Below are 24,175 nucleotides of genomic sequence, written 5' to 3'. Positions count from 1 at the left end.
AAATTACACTTTTGCAAAAATAAAATATTTTTAGTTCAATTAAGGATTATGTCGTTCAATAATATCTCATGTTTAAGATATATTCAGGCATCTACAAACTTGACCTAATTAACAAAAATTATAAAATGTTTCAAAACTTATTGTTTCTATATTAATAAGTATATTATTTACAAACATAAATATCAAAGTGTTAGTCATAAAACATCATAACCAAACTGAACTCACAACTATGCCTGCAAGATTTTCTAATAATTCATACGTTTTATAGTGCAATAATTCTTCTGAAATAAATCATGTAATTTTATTTTACCGTTTAGAAATAAATGGCCAACACTATTGTCACAATAGTAAAATATCACATTTAGGTGAAAGGACTCTTTTAAACAAATGACTATGATTTAAAAAAAAAAAAACTGATGAATTTCATATATATTTCAACATACATTAGGGTTATATACTTTCCGGAAATTAGATAATACAGAAAATGTTCTTTTTATCAAACATTTATTCATCTCAAAACACTTCAATGATGTATTTTTGTTGTTTGTTTGTTGTTTTTTTTCTATTCACAAGCAAGCAAGAGAGGTTTAACAAAGTATTTAAAATTCTGTTTTAAGTTAGTTCCGTTCTAAAACGTTTAAAATGTAGTAAAACTCAATTGAAATATTTAGAAATAGTGATAGAAGATTGTTATATTGGACTAACTAAAAAACTTTATTGGCAAATTAAAACACAATGAAAACTACGCAATTGTAAATGTTTTATGCGTGTATGTAGAAATTATTTGTAAGGAACAATTTTAGAGAAAATATCATTTTCCAATACTACTTTACTTGCCAATTAAAATACAATAAAACTAAGCACTCGAGCAATTGTTACAAGTAATGACAGCACATTCTCCAAAAAAATAACTGAAAACAATAGTCAAGATTCTTCATTTGCCACAGAGCTTTTAACATGTGAAGAAAGAAATCAAAGTGTTTTACAAATACACTATGATAACGAATGGATTTATTAATTTCAAACGTAATTGACATATTTGATCCATAACGTTATTTGTATCTGAATAAACTGTATTCTGAATTACCTTTATGCATTACCAAAGACAGTTAACCTGAAGATGACCTAAGAAGGTTGAAACGTTGTTATCTGCTTTATTAGTATAAATGTTAATACCCATACCAACCGTCAAGAGATATTTATACCACAGATATTTTGTTGAAAATTGCTGGGCGATAGTTAGTAAATGCTTTCAGAAACAACTTTTTAGAACTTCACTGAAAATGCTTTTCTTAAAAGTATTTCGCAAAAAAACAACAAATTGCAACTCTATTGAATAAAAGTCGAGATTATACATCACATATAAAGTAAAAATAAATGTTAATAAGTTAATTGCGTCTTTATATTTCAGTCACGCAATATCAAACATGAGGTTTGTCATCTTTTGAAAGAAAAAGAAATTTCTAAGTACAACTTCTACGTTGCGAGAAATTTATTTACTGAGATCAAACGTTTTTGTTGTTTTCTTCTTTGTCTAACATAAGGTTTGATGTTTTAACATTAAGTAGGTATCTCATACATGCAGTTTATATATGAATTTTTATTCCCTCTAATATTGTTAATTTTTTAACTCACGGACTGCGTTGCTATCTCACGTAGCTTTCTAAAGAGTTTCTACAAATTAATTGTGATATTAAATAATTGGACACAGAGTTCAAGTTAAAAGTTTTGTAGCAATAAATATGATTAGTTCATAAAAAATACGTTAACTACCTCATCTGTTTTGTCTCATTTCGTTCGAGTAAGCTATATTTTCGATCAAACAAAATACGACTGTGGATGTCTTATTTAAAAACCAGCGAATGTTAGTTATTAGAAAAGTGAAAATTATTATATCTACGAATATTTTCTAGATATATTAAAAACAACACGTATCAGTTAACTTTGCGAATCCAGATACTTTTTGTTTGCATAGTGTCGATATTACTAACTTAACAGTCTCTTAATATAGCTGAGAACCTTGTGAAATATATTACATGTCATCATTAGTTATTCTAGAACATTTGTTTGTTGATTTATTATTTGCTTTTTCTTTGTTTTAATACCATAAAGCCTTCAACAAAAGTTTAAGGCATATTTTTAAAATTAGATGTACTTTCGCAGGGTCATCGGAATAAAATTATTTTTATTTCTTGCTTTTGAAGTTCATATGACACGCTGTATGGTAACTTACATATTGTGATAATTATTCTCGTGATTTGTGGCATGTGCATATTTATTGTCCTCACGACAGTTGCACACTGCAAATTTAAGTGTCGTTTAGTTGGTGTCATTTTAGAGTGTACTTACTGATTTACAGACAACACACTATTATATATTGTAGTGCAAATGGTACTTCTTACTTTTTCTGGTAAATTAAAACTTAAAGGTTTTCATAAAGCATTGAATATTGATACAATGAACAAACTGATAAAATAGAATTACGTGATCAGGGTTATTTTGATACTTAAAAATTAACTAATAAATCTAAGGTTTACCTAGACATCGGTTTACAAAAGTGAAGAGCAAGATATTTGTATTGAATATCATGTCTCCAAAAGAATTGCATAGAACCCTGCCTTATAAATACAAGTGTGGGATATACTTCTGTTACAAATTATAATTTTAATATAATCACAAATTTTATATAAACTTGCTTATGTATATATATTCATATATAGAACAAACCAAACAAAAGAGTAAAAGAAAATCCAGAAAAATTTATGAACCAAAAGTGAAAAGCGACAAATAATCTTGTTTTTAGTTTACAAATACCCCTCGCGTACAAATTAAAACTCATACAAATTATAGAAGTATTAAATATTGAATTATATGATACAAATAAAATGTACAAAGATTTCTTTAGAAATGCTTTCGTCTCTCAGACAATTTGTTGAGATACCTCACTTACAACAGCCATCACAAACGTATATTTTAAGGGATATCCGTACAGAGTAATGTTTGCTTAATTTTTTCTCATATTTTATCTGTGTTTTCTAGGTTCGGTATGGCCAGGTGGTTAAGGTGCTCGACTCTTAATCTGAGTGTGGCGGATTCGAATCCCCATCACACCGAACATGCTCGCGCGTTTACCCGTTGGGGAGCTATAATGTGACGGTGAATCCCACTATTCGTTCGTATAAAGTAGCACAAGAATTGGCGGTGGTTGGTGATGACTAGCTGCCTTACCTCTAGTCTTCCACTGCTAAATTAGGGACGGCTAGCTTAGCTAGCCCTCGTATAGCATTGCGTGAAATTCAAAAACATACAAACAATCGGCATGACCAGGCTGCTTGGGCGCTCGACTTGTTATCTCAAAATCGCGGTTTCGAATCCCCGTCACAATAAACATGCTTGCCTTTTCATCTGTGGAAACGTTATAATGTGCAGTCAATTCGACTATTCGTTGGTAAAACAGTAGCCCAAGAGTTGGCGGTGAGTGGTGAAGACTAGTTGGTGTTCTTTTACAAATATACCACTAAGTTAGGAACGGGGAGTGTAGATAACTCCCATGTAGCTATTCAGAAATTTCTTAGCAAAGAAAGAAGCTACTGGAGTCATTTAAATGATGCAATGGCCCCCACAGAGCAGATTTGAATTTCATATATCAAAACTTGACAAATCAAAAATTACTTCCAAATTAAGTTTATGGGAATGTAACAGTAACATTTAGTTCAATGTCTGCAGTTAGGAAAGCAAAAAGGGGACCCACAAAATATTAACTGTTTCTTAAACTCAAGCACTTCCACTTATTATCTGTTGTTCTAAATATAAAAATTAATAACATTCTGTGATTTACCTTCAATTTGTCTTTGAAAGGAACCTGAAATCTAATTTTTAGTTTTGTTCTAACACTTCTTCGTAGAACTTAATATATCAGGAAGTTGCATGAAACATTCAACCACTGGATCATCATTCCCTTCACGTATCATACAAGTGTATTAAAAATTTTTAAATTAAATTGAAATCCGACTTCAGAAATTAATGAAATATGAATTTAAACCACAATTACACTTATGTACACTTAACTCTGACGGGCAAGGTACACATATCGTTTGTTTCAAAGTATGTTTTTATACAACGCTATGCAGTTGTGGTATGATACATGTATTCTGCTCGGCCGACGTAATAGAAGGGATCTTTGCTTCTTCTCTTTATGATATTAACAATTCTGCAACTTGGAAATTACGTTACTTTAGTTATTTTGTTTACTGAGCAGTAACGAAGAATAAATAAGTTACGTTATAGCGTTAGTGTCTCATATTCTTCGAATGCTTGTACAAAAATAGTTTAGTTTTGTTTAATAAAATCTACATACACACCATAAACCTAAATCTTTATCACGATAAGAACTTACGATGTTTGGAAAGTCTATGGCATATCCTTACTTGGTCACATCATAGCTCTGAATCAAAGACTCTGACTCGTCTCGAGACGACATGACATCAACAATACTTTTTTTCTCAAGTTGAGGGACCCTAAGGTAGTTAACATTTGATGCAAAATAAGATTCTACACTGTTCATCTAAATTTAATTGACTTAGAAATGGGGAGCACTTCAAATGTCATAAAACTGTGATATCCTTAGATTACCTTAACCACAAGGAACAAATTGAATTCGTTATTTTACACTTTCACTTATCATACACTGTTATAAATTACTCTATTTCAATAGTTTAGTTAATTTCATGGGTTTGTCTTACTTTTCATAAATCACAGAATTCTATACGCAATATTCAACACATCCATATATTTCATAAATAGGTGTAATGTTCCAAACAATGTGGAAAAGTTTTTCTTTAACCTATGTTCGTTGTCGAATGATGACTTCTTACGTGAATAGGGATACAAATTCAATATTTCAATGAAATATTAGTTCAATTCATATGATATTGTTACAAAAGTAATATGCTTTTGGTTTGTCTCATTTGAATTTTGCACAAAAATGCATGAGGACTCTCTGTTTTTTTTTCCCACAACGGCTATCGAAACCTGGATTCAAGCGTTTAACTTTGCAGACATAACACTGTGCTACTGGAGACCATTTTGAGGTCTCAATGAAAAGCTGGTGACTGGTGTTGTTTTTGGTAATGAAGGTGTAAAATAACTAATTATAGTGAAAAGAAAAGCAAGTTTGAAGGGATACTGTCCTTTCTGTACATGGTATTAATAAACTAGAGAATATAAATAAACTTGCGGCTCGAAAAACATCTTCAGAAAGATCTGAAACGAGTCGTACCCTTGCTGTTGTAAGAAAGATGCAGCATCTTGTAACAGATGACAATCCCGAAAATAAAGCTTCTTCGTGTAGAAAAGTTGTGAAAAGGAGTGGTTGTTTGTTTTTCTTATAGCAAAGCCACATCGTGCTATTTGCTCTTCCTAATTCAAATTTTATCACAGCTACTCATTACATGGACTTTTCAAATTCTAAAATTTCATCGATGACTGCTTTTATGAAACATTCAACTAAACAGAACAGGTGGAAAGAGACTTCGTGACTTGTCTCGAAACCAACTGATATTAGCTGTGTATTGTTTGTGTTTGCGTGTTTATGTACAGGATAATTCTATGTTAAGAGTTTTTTTTACATATTTTACAAACATGTAGGCTCGGCATCGCCAGGTGGTTAAGGCAGTCGACTCATAATCCGAAGGTCGCGGGTACAAATCCCGGTCGCACCAAACATGCTCACCATATCAGCCGTAATTTATTTCACAATTTCAAATCCTTTGATACGAACCATACAGATTTCCCCCTTCATAATCAAGCATATTCTGTGATATTAAGTATATTTTTATCCATTAATGTATTTTCAGAAACCTCATTTTCTAATTTGCTTCGTCCGGTTAGCTGTAACCTGATTCTTTGTTTGTTTGTAATTAAGCACAAAGCTACATAACGACTGTCTGTGTTCTCCTCACCACGGGTATCGAAACTCAGCTTCAAGCGGTTTGAATAATCCATACCAATTTCGTAACAAGTTGGCAGATACAACATTATGAAAGTTTCCTTTCGCCTCCATATGATACCAGTATTAATTCCTGTTTAGTTACATGTGTTGCCAGACTGTCAGATTGTAACAAGAAAAGCTGCTTTTTTATTTTCTTCTTTATTATATCTTGCTCTGGCGAGTGAAACAATCTATGACTAAGCATAAAAAATAAAGATACAGGCGTTTTTATCGCATGTGCACTGTACAAGTTAAACTATACCGGTACAGTGTATATCTAATATTGAGGTGAAAGCTTTCGGTTTATGTAGACGTTATCTCTTCCAAAACTAGTTGACTGATTTAGACCAAATTTAGCATGCTAACTTGTTAGTCAATAAGTAAACCAAATTCTTGTTAAACGTTCCACATCTTGAAAAATAAAAATTTCTGTTGAATAACCTTATATCTTTACTGCAGTAGCTGTTGTAGAAACTCACACCACAACAAAATTCCATAAGTCAAAGACTGTAAATAAAAGTTTGAGTACATTGACGTGTTTCTTATAATAAACAAAATAAAATATCCAGCTGCAATGTTAAGAATTAAGATATTGCTGCCACTTACGTTACAATATATTTCCTGACACACACATTTTAACTTCTGGTTCAATTAGGATAAGGACTAAAGCATGAATTAGAGGCGTAATAAATAATTAAAATAGTTTTAGAATGATTCTTATTTCTTGACGTAAAATATAGTTCTCCGTAGAAACAGAAATTTAAATCATTATTAAAATAATTGCGTTATCTGTACCAAATCCAAACAGTAGTAATACTGACCACTTCTCTACTGTAAAATAGGCTACTTTGAACGAGAACTGACACAACCATTTTACCATTTCTGCGAAGTTTCTCTGTTCGACTTCTACACTTCCCCACTTATCAGTAGTGACTTTCTGTGTCTAGAAACAGATTGCTTAGAGAATGAATGATTTTAAAAATACTCCAAGTGAATTTGCTTCTTATTGGCCAATTTGTGTACGTTTATCACGTTTTTAAGGGGAGGAAAAAGGCTGTGGAGCGTAGTCTCCTTAAAAATACTTTTAAAAGTTTTTAAATCAGACGTTTTAACTGTAGACTTTCACAAAGGGCACAGCAGGTAATTCAACCTGTCGTTAAAAATATTGTCAGATTCCTCATCCACTTAATTATTATCAATTGTTTTTTGTTTATCTGATGTATCAAAGGTCAAATATTTATTTGTCATTTTATATGACCAATTTGTGATTGACTCTTGTTATAATTAGAATTTTAAGAGTGAACATGTATGGTTGTTTTCCGAGCAACGTACGTACGTTTCTATACCTACACATGCAGTCGTAATATATGGCAATAAACACATACAGTAAAACGTTATTGTACCATCTTCTGTCGCTTCTCATTCATTTGCCCAGTTTTTTGTGTACAGGTATAAGTTTAACCAGTTCACTGCTCCCGTACTTGTTGTGGTTGCTATGTTAAAAGAACAAAGACCTGCTTCACACAGATAATTTATAAATCTTGGTCTATTTACTATAAGAAATCGTCACGTTTGCTTTTACAAATAACTAAACACTGTTTTGTTTAAATTAAGCTACACAATAGGCTATCGGTGCTCTGCCACCACTGAGTGTCGAAACCCGATTTCGAACACCGTGAGTCCGCAGACATACCGCTTTGCCACTGGAAAACAATAAACGATGACTTAAATGGTATATGATAAGTAGAAATAAAAGAGAAAAGTCAGTTATCTGTATTTAAACGTTATACGACATTTTCAGAAAGCTACTACAGTAAAAGGAAGAGAATTGTGTAAGCACGTTATATACAAGAATCTAAATCATATAAAATTCATTTTATTTCTGTTGATGCGAGCAGTATTTTTTGCAGTGATTATCTTTGATAAAGATGTTTTCTCTAAAATAAAGGATGTAAAAGCTTTAAACTTTCAACATTTTCCTTAGCTTAATAATAAACAAGCCAAGTAACTGTTATGTACAAGGTACACATTTTTGTCTTCTTCAAATTGATTTTTTTTTTCAGCAGTGAGTTCCTGTTGTTACCTACCTCTTGGTGAACTGAAATAGATAGCCCTAAGTGTCTTTGTTATAAGAAAACACACACGCACTGTTTTTACCTCAAATATACTTCAGTTATCTTAGGCATTTTACACAAAATTACAGGCTTAGAAAATAACTGTTGTTTTTTTTTATGTAGAATAGCATTTCATCCTGAAATTAATAGTTTCATCTCATCCAATTATATTAATAGCTTCGTCTAATCCGGTTATATTAATAGCTTCGTCACATCCGTTAATATTACACTCTTCTTCTTCCTCCGTCTTGTTATAACTCAAGAACACACAAAATGAAACTATCTTATATGCGGTTCATTCAACAGGTGTACTAAGAGAGGTAGGATTATTTGTTATGATCAGTATATTCCTTCCCGATCTCTACCTGTTACATCTTGAAGTGGCTTATAAAACCTTTTGTCACTGTGGGCAAGATAATCCATTTTTCGATCTTAAGGTAATATTAGAAAGTTTTATTTATTTAAATGTAACAAGTCACTGGCATTAAACTACTACACGATACGCTTTTATAACGTATGAAACGCGTTAATCGATAGAATTACAGATACCATTAAAGCTTTGTCCAAAATTAACATCTCATGGAATGTCTTTGAACTGTAGTTTCCTTGGAAAATTAACATTATAACACCGCTTATAAAATATTATGTTTTGATTAATTAGGTTGTCTGTTTAATATATAGAACGGAATATTTGTTTGTTTGTTTGGAAATTTCGCACAAAGCTACTCGAGGGCTATCTGTGCTAGCCGTCACTAATTTAGCAGTGTAAGACTAGAGGGAAGGCAGCTAGTCATCACCACTTACCGCCAACTCTTGGGCTACTCTTTTACCAACGAATAGTGGGATTGACCGTCACATTATACACCCCCACGGCTGGGAGGGCGAGCATGTTTAGCGCGACGCGGGCGCGAACCCGCGACCCTCGGATTACGAGTCGCACGCCTTACGCGCTAGGCCATGCCGGGCCCAGAACGGTATAAAATCCGTTATTGTAATTATAATAATACTATAGTTTTACACATTATACTTCAACATAGCAAAAATTGTACTAATCTTCCCTTAAATTTTCATAGCCATTGTGGAAAAATGGCGTACTAACTCTTCTCGATAATAATTTTTCGAAAGATGAAAGATGTTTTTTTTTTACCGAAACACTTCGATTAATATATTTCTCAAAGTTTTAATATATCCATAAATATTTATATATGTATGTATGTAAAGAGAGAGAAAGAGGGTATAACGTATAACCCCCCGTATAATCTCAATACCCACAAAATTATGATCAGTTTCGTTGATCACACTCTTCACTATAAATTAAAATAATATATTTTCTTTTAGTTATAAAGTACGTTAAATAACAAATTGGGCCTAACGAGTCAAAGTGATTCTACTTTCAATCTGTGGGTCGTGGACTCGAATCCCCGTCCCACGAAACATGTTCAAGCTTCTAGCCGTAAGTGGTGTTATAAAATGACGGCCAATATAAAGAGTCGTCCAAACGTTAGCTGGGAATGGTGATAACTAGCTTCATTGCCTCTAGTATTTCACTGTTAAATTAGGGACGGCTAGCATAGGCAATATTCTTGTAGCTTTGCGCAAAATTAAAAAAAACAACAACAAATTAACAAATCTGTGAACAAGGTTTTCTGTGTTTAAAACAGTAGAACATGCGATTCATTTTAATGTGGCATTATTAGCAGACTATGAGGATTCAAGGAAATCATGTTTGCTTTTCTGATGATTATCTTATTTTCAAGTTTGAATTTATCCTTCTCAGGTTATTCACTTTCTTACATTATTTGTTTTTAGCTGTTTCGACACATTTAGAAAGCATTAGAACATGCGTCAACAAAAATACATTCCACTTCAGAATTTATATATATATATATACACATAAAAAAAAATTAAACTTGAAATGAAACAAACGGTTGGGAATTTATAGGTTTGTTTCAACATTGAATATTAATGTGTTTATATCTATATATGTTTATGTAAGTGTCTGGACACGTAGAATGAAATAAACGACTCAGGAAATGAAATCCAGATGAAGATGATGAAATACAGGTAAGAAGCAACTGGCCTAATATAGAGACATTTTTACTGTCCATTTATATTTATTTTCACTTTAATTTATAAACATTTTATGCATAAGAAAACATAAAACTAGAAAAAAATGTAAAAAAAAATATACTAGTAGTTCATAAAGGAATCTATGAATTTTCCAATTTCATTGCGAGAAATAACACTATTGGTTCAAGAGTTATGAAAAAAAACAACAAAAAACACCAAATGTACCTTGAAAAATACAGGTTTGTATTACATAAACTGTGTCTTACTCTGAGTCTCAACCTGAAATGTTTAAAATTGCAGACCAAAGGCGTAATTACCAAAAAGGTGGCTAATTTAGTGACACGTCAGAAATCAAAGAGTGAACTGCGTCTTTCCTTTTCTCCTAATTTTTTTTATTATGGAGAAAACATGTATTGGGAGCGTCAGGGTTACACAATCTTAACATAAATGTTGCACATTGATAATGTTGATGTTCAAATACGTTCATAAAAATATATTTGTAATGTTCAGTAAAGATAAGTTGAAGAACCTTACTCATAAATCATTATAATCTATATTTACAATTTTAATTTCACTATGTCGAAAAGTTCTTTGTTAAACTTTTTCTCTTGCTTAGATTATATTTTAAGTAAAGTCAGTTCATTGAAATATGAATATAAAACAATTAATTTATTGATTTAAAAATGACGGCAATATCTGACAATGTTCGGGTCAACAGTTCCATATCCTTACATAGTCACACCAAAGCTTTGCATCCAAGAATCCGACCAAGCTCGAGGCTACATAACATCAACAATATTTTTTGTGTCAGGTTTATGGACCCTAATCCAGTCAAAAATCGGTACAAAAGTGTCTTAAAAGTGGTGAACATTTGCAATGTTATAAAACTGTAACACTGAGTAGATGCCCTTAACCACGAGAAACAAATTAAAACCATGTTAAACGCTTACACTAACGTACAGAATCGTGACAGTATGTTATCTAACCATTTTTTGTTTTGTTTTTTCAATCTACTGCTCACATAACTCCAAAACTGGTGACACCTTATTTTCATGGTTGTTTTTCATCAATAATAATCATTTCGAATAGTTAGTAAAGTTTAAGACTATGTGTTTGTATACGGAGGCAATCCTCGAAAACCGCAGGTAACTAACTAATCACTTATTTAATTGGTTGATTTCCCAAACACTCGTCATGAAATTTAAAACCGTAATTTATTTCATAATTTCAAATCCTTTTCATACGAACCATACAGATTTCCCTCTTTATAATCAAGCATATTCTGTGTTATTAAGTATGTTTTTATCTCTCAACATATTTTCAGAAACGTCATTTTCTAGTTTGCTTCGTCCTGCTAGCCATGACCTGATTCTTTGTTTGTTTGTAATTAAGAACAAAGCCACATAACGGACTATCTGTGCTCTGCTCATCACGGGTACCGAAACCCACTTTTAAGCGGTGTGAGCCTGCAGACATACCACTGTAGCACCTGGGGTCATGACTTGATTCATCAATAAATTTGAATATAAACTTTATGATATTTTTGCAGCATTCTATTTTCAAAGAACACTAATACAATTTTAATAATTTCATCATTGTTTAGTTTAATGTATAAAGCCTTGTGCATCATACATTTTATTTTTGTATATCTCTATATGTCATTGTCTGAACGTTTTTGTGGGTATCTAAGTAAGGTGAGAGCCCGGCATAAGCAAGTGTGTTAAGGCGTTCGACTCGTAATCCGAGGGTCGCGGGTTCGAATGCCGGTCGCTCCAAGCATGCTCGTTCTATCAGCCGTGGGATTGTAATAATGTGACTGTCAATCCTACTATTCGTTGGTAAAAGAGTAGCCCAAGAGTTGGGGTTGGGTGGTAATGACTAGCTGCCTTCCCTCTAGTCTTACACTGCTAAATTAGGAACGGCTGGCGAAGATAGCCCTCGAGTAGCTTTGCGAGAAATTCAAAACAAACAAATAATCTGTTTATTAAGTACATTCCTATCAGTCCAACATACGACCATAATATTTTTCTTCGTAAAGTGAGACCATTACTTAAAAGATTTAAACCTCAAAGTAATAATAACAATAACATCGATTCAGAAAAGTAACAATACTGTCATATTTAGTTTATTTACAACAGTTAATATATAAGTCAGTATAAACGTACAATTAGTTTGATACCATAAGAATTGGTTATTTTAATACATTTTATATTAGACTGTCCACTAATGTCACTAGGAAATATTCATAAACTGAAGTATTATTATCGTGTTTCTCCTAAGGCAGATCTAAATATAATCAATGTTCGAGATCATTGTACAACCAGAAGCGTGATAGATTTTGTCAACTATCGTCCAGTTTCGGTGTATAATCACTTTAGACAAACAATAATCGACAAGATGTGTCGAAACCTTCGGTTGTTACATGTTGTACGAAAAATAGTTCTTGGACTACGACTGAAAATATTAAAATTTAAAATTGTTAAGTTTCTTACTTAATGATGTATTTAATAAAGATTTAATACTCTCTCATCATCTTCCATAATCTAAGTTTCTTATTCAAAGAAAGTACTACTAAATAAAACGTTATAATTGTCATTCTAGTAAAATACCTTCTTCTATTCATTGCACTTTCGTTGGTATTACATTCGTATTTTATGTTTCCTTATAGGAATTTTGATGTTCTATATATATCATATATCATATATAACTAGCTGTCACCAGTTTCACAACACGTGTAACAAAACCTAATGAATGATTTCCTCCTTCAAAGACAAACTTTATACGTATTACGATTTCTTGACAATGTTGTCGTTGCTGCTATAATCCCGAAATACAACTAGCTAAAAGTTTTTGGTTTAATAGTTGAAAATTGAAACTGTAAATCTTATAATGATAGTTCAGTTTCTCTGTTTTTTGTTTGTTTTGTGTTTTCTTTATAATGTCGTTTTGAAACTGAGTGTGCTTTTGAACAATAGAATCAAACCTGAGCCGATCTACGTCATTCAGTGAAACTGATTTCACTTTTAAGTACTATATTGTCTTCATGTTCCATTTATTAAACATGTTCAAAGCCAAAACAAAATTTAATATAATAAATACGTTTTAATTAAATAAATTAAACATTATTCTTTCTTGGATTTAAAGAAGTAAATATATCACTGATATAAAGTTTCATAAGTGACACAAACTAAAACGTGAAAAAAGTTGAACTAGTAAACGTCTAAAAGTCAGCTACCGATTTTGTCATTTCTAACTCTATATTTGTTCATAAACATTAAGGTCGACTGACTTGTGGACTGCTGCACGATTGAATTAACGAAAAGTGTCTTATACACGTCAAGAATTATGTGACACCTTTACCAACGGCGTCTATATTCCTTAAATACAATAATTACTTAATCCTTCAAAGTTGTAGTCGCGAAATTACAACAACATGTGAATACCATTATAGATAATGTTTAAAACTTTGTCACTAGAGGTCGATGCAATAATTTTAATGCCACTTTATTTTTGTAAAAACGGCTCGTTTGGGTTGAGAAAATTTTTTACTTAAAATAATTTTTAATATCATGTATTATACTAAGTTACACTGCACATTAAAAGAAACTTGCATGAGTGAATTGCTGGTGTTAAGTTAACCATTTAATAAAATAACAAATATTAATCCAGAATGATTAATGTTATAAGCTACAAAACTAGTGCGTCTTCCCTCTGGTACTCTAAGTCTATGGAATTACAACGCTAAAATCAGTGGTTTGATTCCCCTTGGTGGACTCAGTAGATAGCCCCGTGAGTCTTTGCTATAAGAAAATACACACACACAATACAAGTATTTCTGAATAATACAGAATTTTTATTGAAATTTTTGTTTCACACGACGTGTGACATAAACGAATCAAAAAGTTTCTCACTTGAAATGAGTAATTGTGACTGTTATAATCACTGAATTAATTCAGAAATTCAAGCATTCAGTACATGAAGATTTACTTTCAAACAATTAGAACAACTTATTAGAATTCTTCTGGCCAGTAATACTTAAAAAATTAGATCATTTTAATACATTTAAGTGTAAACTGATCAACATCATTCGTCTTTAAACGTTATGTTGTGTTCGTATTTCATTCAACAAAAGAAATTTAAAGCTGAAAATAGATACAACGATAAATGTTTTATGAAGGCAGTTGTTCGTTAAAGTTTACTTTTGCAAACATGACATATTTGAAAGTATTTTACATATAAGATATAAGATTTCACATATGGAATTAATTTAACCATGTAAAAGTTGAATTTGATAAAAATTATCAATAGAATTTAAAAGCTGATATCTCTTAAATTAATTTATTATTGTATGCTCTGAACGATTCATATGAAATGAAATACATTATTTTTCAAATCCATGGCTGGTTGATTTATTAAAATTGTTCTATGTATGATCAGGAATTTTGTATTTTTCTTGATGTTAAAACAAAAACGTTTATAAAATATTATTATTATGTAATACATCAAATGCTTTACTTTGAACATATACAGGGTGGACCGTAAATTCCTACCCATCCATATATCTTATGTATAGAGTGTATCTGCGCGCTGTCCCTCATTCTCGCTGCATAATATTATGCACAATACGCTCTTCAAGTGTAAATAGACTTACATCGGTCATATGTCTCTGAAATAAAGAACCAAATTTATATTACATGCGTAATTGAGTATAACATATTAACATATGGATTGGTAGGGACTTACGAGCCACTTTGTGCAACAATATTTTAGCTTTCATAATTAAACATGTTAGATCATTTGACACTAGATGTCGCGCCAATAGTTCAGCATTTGTTGCAAAATGCTTTCGCACAAATACAATAGAGTTAAGTGGTTTAGAATGTTACTGAAAAAAAAAAAAAAAGACAACTAGTCTAAAAGCACGAATTGCCAATTTGTGGAGTATTTTATTTGATAAGTAGCTGGAATTTGGCAATCACTCTTTTTGCTTACCCAACACCCCAAAGAACAAAGTTCGTTTCTGTGGTAACTAAATATAAACCATAAATTCTCAGGTTCAAGGAATGGAAATACCACAGTTATTTTCAAATGGGAGTTATCTAAAATTAACTATTTACTCGGTAGACAAACCAATATGACATCGCCTGCAGTTATCACTCTCCGTATCTGTGTGCATATTTCAACATTATTCTTCGCAATTTTTAAATTTAATTACGATCAATATTGATACAACGGTTTAGTGCCACTCAAGAATCAATTGCTTAACTGTTAGTCAAGGAAGATCAAAGTTCGAGGTCATATTGTATGTCAACAATTTAATTGGAAATGTTTCTCATGCGCTTTTGATCGAATTTGATTCAAATTTTGAGTATCCCGCAAAACTAATTGGTTAACTATTGTGAATGTAGCTCAAAGGTCACAGAGAATAATTGAAAAACAAAATGTACATTTAACCATAATTCGAGTTAAACAGCAAAGAGAAACAGTTTATGTCGACAATCCTTATAGAGTTGTTACTAAGTTGTTGAATTATAATGTAAGGGATTGAGAGAAAGTTTTTTAAAAAAAGAATAAAGTTTAAATTCCCAAAAAAATACATCTGAGTTCGTGATTAATTCATTCTTTGCTAATACAACTTAATGTTTCATGAGTGGTAAAACCATCAATTGTAAAAGAAACTCGCATCAATAGCATTGGCCTCTTAAGGTAAAAGGAACAAAGATGCCTTGTAAGAATTAAATCTAGATCTAAGTAAGGATAACAGTGTTTAAATCTTAGATTAAGGAAACTAGCTGCATTTCTTCTAATTTTAAACTGCTAAATTCGTGGCGGCTAGCACAAATAGCCTTAGTGTGGCTTAGTGCAAAAATTCTAAACAAACAAGCACATGTCTTATAAATATTTCAATTAAATCACAAAGCAGTTGCATATTAGCAGAGAATATGATGTGAGTGAATATTTGTTTAGATGCAAGAGCATGAATAATGGTTATTAAATATGATATTACGTGTCACAAATAAAAACCTAATTAATTTATTAACATTTATTTTACTCTCTATGTGATGTGTGATTTTGACTTTTTGTTAATATAGTTTCAATTTGTTTTGTTTTTTGCGACATAGTTGTAAGAAAATCATTTTCAGTGAAGTTCTAAGAAAGTTGTTTCTAAAGGCAATTACTCTCTATCGCCCAGCAATTTTCAACAAAATATATCTATGGTATAAATATCTCTTGACGGCTCGTATGGGTATTATAATTTTTAATAATAAAGCAGAGAAGAACGTTCCGACCTTCTCAGGTCATCTTCAGGTTAACTGTCTTTATTAATGCATAAAGGAAATTCAGAATACAGTTTGTTCAGATATAAATAACTTTATGATTCATTATATCAGCGACACTCAAAATAATAAATAAATTCGTTATCATAGTGTAATTTGTAAAGCACTTTGATTCTTTTTCTTCACTGGTTAAAGGCTGTGGGGTAAATGAAGTATCTTGACTATTACTTTCAGTTATTTTGTTGAAGAATGTGCTGTCTTTATTTATAACACTTGCTCGATTGCTAAGTTTTATCGTATTTTAACTGGCGAGGAAAGTAGTGTTCGAAAATGATATTCTTTCTGAAGTTGTTTCTTAAAAATAGTTTTTACATACACGCATGAAACATATACAGTTGTGTAGCTTTTAGCGTATTTTAATTTGCCAGTAAAGTAGTTTTAGAACGAAGATATTTAGTTAGTCCAATATAACAATCTTCTATCACTATTTCTAATTATTTCTTTTGTGTCTTTCCACATTTTAAATGTTTTGGAACATATGTTACTTAAAACAGATTCTTAAATACTTTGATAAACCTCTCTTGAAAACTTTTGAGATTATTAAATGTTTGATGAAAAGAATATTTTCTGTATTATCTCTTTTCCTGAAAGTACGTTAGTCTAATGTATTTTGAAATATATCTGAAATTCATCAGTTCCTTTCAAGTCATTGTCATTTGTTTAAAACAGTCCTTTACTCTACCACCCATCATGGCCAAGCGTGTTAAGGCGTGCGACTCGTAAACATGCTCGCCATTTCAGCTGTGAGGGCGTTATAGTCATTTGTTTAAAATAGTCCTATCTCCCAAACATCATGTTTCAATATTATGACGATAGTGTTGGCCATATACTTTAAGACGGTGAAACAAAATTACATGATTTATTTCAGAATGAATAATATACGAATGATTATATGTAATTTCAATATGTAAAACAAATTTAGAAACATTTCATTGTGTTCTTCCAAACCTGTTATCCATTGTATTGTTATACTTTTAAATATGTATGCACATAAACGTCCCAGCATTCAAAGCAAATGTTCTTTGGAACTTTGTGTCTTTTTTAAATGTATAATAACATCTAATAAAGCCTCCACTGGCCAATGAAGTGAGAATATTTATACCGTGGCCCTTTATTAACAAATTCAACGCAATGTTTACAACGTACTACATTTTTTAATGTAAAATTTTGATAAAATTAAAATTAACAGGTACAACATAAGTACATCCCAGGATTGTATTTCTAAAGCAGATGTTTTAACATTTCTATGGGAGGCACATTATTCACTTTAAGAGTTTGATTATCAGCCTTTTAAATATAAATAGATACAAACGTTTGATTTGTAAGTTAATATTTAAGTATTAAAATAACCTTAATATCATACTTGTATTTTTTTCAATTTGTTCATAGTTTCAACTTTTAACACTTCATAACACTCCTCATTTCTAATTAACCCGAATCATTTGCAATACCATGCACTAGTGCGTTATCAGTCAGTAGACTCTAAAATGACATTAATAGGGAAAGCTAAAAGTTATAGGTTGATGCTGTTGCGACGTCAGATAAAAGTACATATGCCATGAAATACGAAAATACTTACAAACTTTGTAAGTTACTAGTGTGAGATGAGAATTTCAAAAACTAGATATATATATTTGTTACTATTCATTTTGGTCTAATTTATTTTAAAACAGACTGATTCAGATGTCGCTGCAAATGTACATTTATTTTTTAAAATATATCTTAATCTTTCACTGACGTTTTTATAATATTAAAATAAACAAAAAAGCAAAATAACAAAGTTCCTAACAAATGCTCTGGGGTAACAGATGACATGTAATAAACTTCAAAAGGTTCTCAGTTGTATTAACATATTGCTAAATTAATGTCAACACTACGCAAATGTAAAAGTATCTAGATTCGTAAAGTTAACTAATACACGTTGTTGATTTTCAAAATATTTAGAAAATATTGTTATATGAGATAATGTTTGGTTCTTTTCAAACTTACCTTTGCTGATTTTCAAATAGAGTAACTAGAAAAATATTTAGTTTCTTGTAAAATATAAATAATCAAACAAATTGCGATAAAAACAGTTGAGGTAGCAGGTATCTTTATTTTGCAAACTAATCTTATCACATCTTACGAAAGCTATAAACAGAATAATAAACACTGTAAACCGTATTGTATATCATTAAACGCCACGCTCAGAACCTGAAAGCATCAAAAACTAACAATTAACTCCTAAATTTGTAAAGGTAAAACTATCAATGCGCAATCATTATCCAAAATTTCCAGAAAAAACTACTTAAAGCGTTGTTGAACACGCAATTCAAAGAACTAAATAACTTAGAGAAACAAAAATTGAACTTAGCCCATCAACTGACATGCTGCATTAAACCAGAGATTTAAACAAGCAAAAAAATTAAAACCAGATTCAAATAACACAAAAAGTCACCATCATACGTCCTCGAACACTGCAACTCAAATAAACACAACATAACTATAGAAAACACCCACACTTAATAAAGAAACAAACGTAAAATTAAAGTAGCCTTACTTGTACAACAACTCAAGCCCAAAATAAACCAATACAAAAAAACGCCTTTGTACCAATATTTATAAATATAATCCAACATCTAAGCACGCCCTCTACATTCCTACCCTCAGTTACAAAACTTAAAACATGTGGTCAGCTATCAGTCAGTTACCTCTTCCTTTCTTTGTGAATCTGATGATGACCGAAGAAAGTCGAAACGTTTTTCGCTCTTCTACATTGCAGTTCTCTATCCATACCAACTGTTTTTACATATATATTTTTCTGTACAAGTGAGTTTTTCTCGTCTTCACAAACAAACAAATTATTTGTAGTCTTGTTCATAATATTTAGATGTACTACTACGCATTCATTCTTTTAAACTTGCAAAACCTGTTTTTCATGTTCTTGAATCAACGTTCTTTACAGAGTTGATCTTTTGTACATTTTTGATTTCATCGAAATACAGGCGTAGTTTTCAGATGAATTGGTAAGATAATTTTAAGCGAGATTTGAAAGTATAATAATTATATCAAGGGTATTTGTGTAAATAATCCATGAAGATTTTTTTTCGTATATTTCAATTAAAATTAAACATCCAATAATACTTAACATGATTCACGTGATGTTCGTAAAATGCTATTCTAATCATTTTAAATTACGAAAACAAAGTTAGAAATAAACATTCAAATTATCTATAAAATCTTATTGGTTCATGCCAGGAATATACACCGAATAAAATTATGCACATAAGTCTTAGTAATGTTGATAAAACCCACTTGTAGAGAAAAATATATATGTAAAAACGGCTCGTTTGGGTTGAGAAAAATATTTTTACGTACAGGAGCGAACAACGTTTCGACCTTCATCGGTCATCGTCAGGTTCACAAAGAAAGGAAGAGGAAACTGACCGGAAGCTGACCACATGTTTGAAAGGGGTTGTGTAACCGAGTACCGGAATGTAGATGGCGGTGTTAGATATTTGAATGTATCAGGTCGAAACGTTGTTCGCTCCTCCACAAAATAATTTTCTCAACCCAAACGAGCCGTTTTTACATATATACGTAAGTCTCGTTTTTTAACAGCCTTGCAATGTTGTATAACACACATAGTGTTATGGTTTAATATTAAAAATAAATGTGTTTGTTTGTATAAATAAATAAAACTTTATAGACATACCTTCAATTCAAAAGCCGGATTATCATGTTCCATGCTTTGGAAATATTTTCTGAACGATTTCAGAAGTAATAAATATAGATACTGACAGGATACGTTGACAACAGCTGTCGAACTGTGTACAAAAGTTTTAACCAATCTTCGCGCTGTTCTTCACTGAACCAGGTGTAATGTGTGTGTTTCTATTACTACGTTCGTGAATCGCTACGAGGTAGGAGGAGCTAAAAAAACGTAACATCATAAGATGTGACAAAACTCACAAAATTTAAATTTTGTTTAACTTATAAACAATTGTACGTTGTGGTGATAATTAGAGATTGTATTTTTTATTGATTTATTTTTATATATTTATTTTAATATCGATGTTTATTTCAGTTGAACATAGATTTAAAAATGTATTTTACTTGTATTGTTAAATGTGTAATGGAAATTTTAACTTTCTCTCTAAGTTTTTAAAAGATTCTCGACTGTAAGAATAAATAATGTACTGTAAATACTAGTGACTGCCAGTTTTGTTGCCAACTTAAATAAACTTCTCTGAACATTTAACGTCACGTGAATCTTGTTAAGTAATATGGGTTGTTTAGCATTAATTAAACATTGAAATAGAGGGTAATAATCTTCAAAGATTATTTACACAAATATTACCCTTGATATAATTATTATACTTTCAAATATGTTTTGAATTTCGCGCAAAGTTGCACGAGAGTGATCTGTGCTAGCCATCCCTAATTTATTAGTGTAACACGAGAGAAAGGCAGTTCGTCATCACCGTCTACCGCCAACTCTTGGGCAACTCTTTTATCAACGAACAAAAAAATAACATAATCAAATTATGCAAATAGTAGTAGATGAAGATACGTAATATCATCAGATGTGACGAAACTCTTTCTCTCAGAATGGAAATTTATAAACTTAAAATAGATTTAGTTTTTACTGAGCATTAAAAATTGTATTTTTTAGTATTTACTGTTATATATTTATTTTCAAATTTACATTTGCTTTAGTTAAACATATACCTGAAAATGTTGTAAATTATATTATAAAATGTGTATTTCGAAATGTCCGCCTTTTCTCTAAATCTGTAAAAGATTCTCGAGTGTAAGAATCATCGATGTACTGTGTACCAGTATCGTTGGCAAATGTGCCTTTGAGAATATCTCCCGTAGTTTACAAATCCACACGTAAAAAACAGTTGGAAATTGTTGGTTTAATAAAGCTAGTGTACTATGAACCTCAAAAGGTATGAGTGTGATAAACGCTCATCATTTAGAACCCTGCAGATATTTGAGCATGAACATTTATAAAATTCGGACATCGCAAACAGTCTAACTTTATTGAATTAACTTTGAACGTTAGTATTTTACGAGAACATTGTATAACATCGATTGTTAATAAATCACGTGAAAGCAGGCAAGAACAGAGAGCTAGCTTCTACCCGTTTATTTAGTGTACTGATATGACTCGAAATTAATTCGTTCATCATAAACCATCGATAAAATATTTAGTTTCAGACTAGAGCGGAGAGTCTTTATTCTTTGCAACTTGGTAAAAATATTATATATAAATTATCATTTCTAATTAATATTTGTAATAACTGATATTATGAATTGTGTTATTGTTTTTATATTGAAGTATTATGTGTTGAGAAAGAAATATGTGTCGGTTACACTTCCTGTAATATATCATAAATTTGACATATATCTACATTTAATTAATACCTAAAATTTAATTACAATTTGACACGGGTTCTACATGTATGCTCCCCAGTGGTTCAGCGGCATGTCTGCGGACTTACAACACTAAAAAACGCGTTTCTATACTTGTGGTGGGCAGAGCACAAAGGGACCAACAACAACTGTATATATGAAATTGTAATACTTAAAATAATAAATTAGATACTCATTCGACATAAATGATAATGCATAACTCAAAATATTTCCTTTACACGCAATCAATTCGAAATCTCTAACAGACAAAGTAAGAAACATTACAGAAAAATTGTTTCTTTTAAAATTGTAGATTTAAAATTTAATATTGCCTTTAAAAGTAGGATTTTGAACACTTTTTTTCTGCTTACCACATTGTCATTCTCTGAATTAAGTTATTCAAGGTATATATGTAGTAGTTACAAAAACGCATTTCACACTGTGGGATCTTGGGTATGATAGTACAGCGATTATCAAAGCGTACTATTTTAGTAATGGAAAATACCTCAAGAGTTGGTCGTGAGTTCTGCTCTCTGCTTATATGTTAGTTAAAAAGTAGTGACGGCTAGCAGAGATAGTAATTCTGTAGAAATACAAAAAATTTGTAAAATAAATTACATGGCCCGGTATGGCCAAGCGCGTAATCTGAGGGTCCCGGGTTTGCATCCCCGTCGCGCCAAACATGCTCGCCCTTTCGGCTGTGGGGGCGTTATAATGTGACGGTGAATCCCACTATTCGTTGGTAAAAGAGTAGCCCAAGAGTTGGCGGTGGGTGGTGATGACTAGCTACCTTCCCTCTAGTCTTACACTGCTAAATTAGGGCGAGCACAGATAGCCCTCGAGTAGCTTTGTGCGAAATTCAAAAACAAACAAACAATAAATTGCAGCGACATCTAGTGATTAATAATCGAGTATATCATTAAGTATTGACAATTTGCTGTTTTATTTCAGAACTTTTGATGTATTAAATAATGATTACACTTTGTGAATTCTCCTTCCTTTACTTTATTAACAATAACATAATATTTATTTTCATACATAAAACACTTACTTTCAGAAATAACAAGTTTGAAACTTTTTTTTATAATTTCTATTAATACGGCAGAGATAGTTGAAGCCTGAAAATGTCTCAAACACGAAGTCTTCTATCAACCACATAGCCCTCCATTGAAAGTAAATTATCTAAAATATTTTATGTTTCCAAAAGCTTAGATTATTGAGTGAATTACATTTAAAATTGTTTATCTTGGTATATTTCTTAAGTTACTCTTTTACCAACGCAATGTGGAATTGAAGATTATTGAGCGAATTACATTTAAAATTGTTTATCTTGGTATATTTCTTAAGTTACTCTTTTACCAACGCAATGTCGGATTGACCGTAACATTACAACGCCCCTACGGCTGAAAGGAGCAAGTATGTTTGGCGTGACGGAGAGTCTAACCTCCGACCCTCAGATCACGAGTCGAGTGCCTTAACCGGTTGTGCCATTTTGTAAAAGAAATAAATTCTAAGTACAACTTCTGCTAAGTGATAAATTTATTTGCTGAGATCATGCGTTTATGTTGTTTCTTTCTTTGTCTTGCATATGTTATTATGTTTTCGCATTAACTATCTCAAACATGTAGTTTATTCATGAATGTTTATTCCCTCTAATATTGTCAATTTTTTAACTTAGGTATTACGTTGCCAACTCAAAAAGTTTCTACAAAATAATCGTAATATTAATTAGACGCAGAGTTCAAATTATGGTTTTCTAGGAGTAAACATGATTAGTTTATAAAATAAACATCTGTTTTGTCGCATTTTGTTCGAGTGATTTATATTTTCCGAGAAACTAAATACCCTTTTGTAAATTATGAGGAAACTGAAAGGTATTGTGTACACTAATAGTTTATATTTAGTTTAAAAATAGCACAGAACAGTTAACTTTGCGAATGTTCATACTTTTTTTTGGCATAGCGTTGGAATGATTATATTCAGCAGCGTTTTCGAATGGTGAACCTTCTTTCTTCATTGGCAAATTGAAGAAGAAAGGTCAACCTTTCAAAATCTATTGGACTTAAGGGTTTCTTTCCATTGTTAGCAAAACTTCTTGAACATCATATGATCATATGTTACTCCAGGGCATTTGTTTGGTAGTTTGTTATTTTCTTTCTTTTTGTTTTTATATCAGAAAACCTTCAACAAAAGTTCAAGGTGTATTTTAAAAATTAGATGTAATTTTGGAGCATCCTCGGAATTGATCTGTTTTAAGATAAAAT

General features: G+C 31.3%; 1 pseudogene across 1 annotated transcript in view; it reads left to right on the top strand.

The window, feature by feature from the left end:
- The window catches only part of LOC143246509 (solute carrier family 23 member 2-like), a 77,389-nt pseudogene that overhangs the window by 18,638 nt on the left and 34,576 nt on the right, over positions 1-24,175 (top strand). The window lies entirely within an intron of this gene.

The sequence above is a fragment of the Tachypleus tridentatus genome, chromosome 3, assembly GCF_004210375.1.
Source record: "Tachypleus tridentatus isolate NWPU-2018 chromosome 3, ASM421037v1, whole genome shotgun sequence".
NCBI classification, from domain to species: Eukaryota; Metazoa; Arthropoda; class Merostomata; order Xiphosura; family Limulidae; genus Tachypleus; species Tachypleus tridentatus.
The sequence above is the reverse complement of the archived record's forward strand: the minus strand, read 5'-3'. Positions and strand labels throughout refer to the sequence as shown.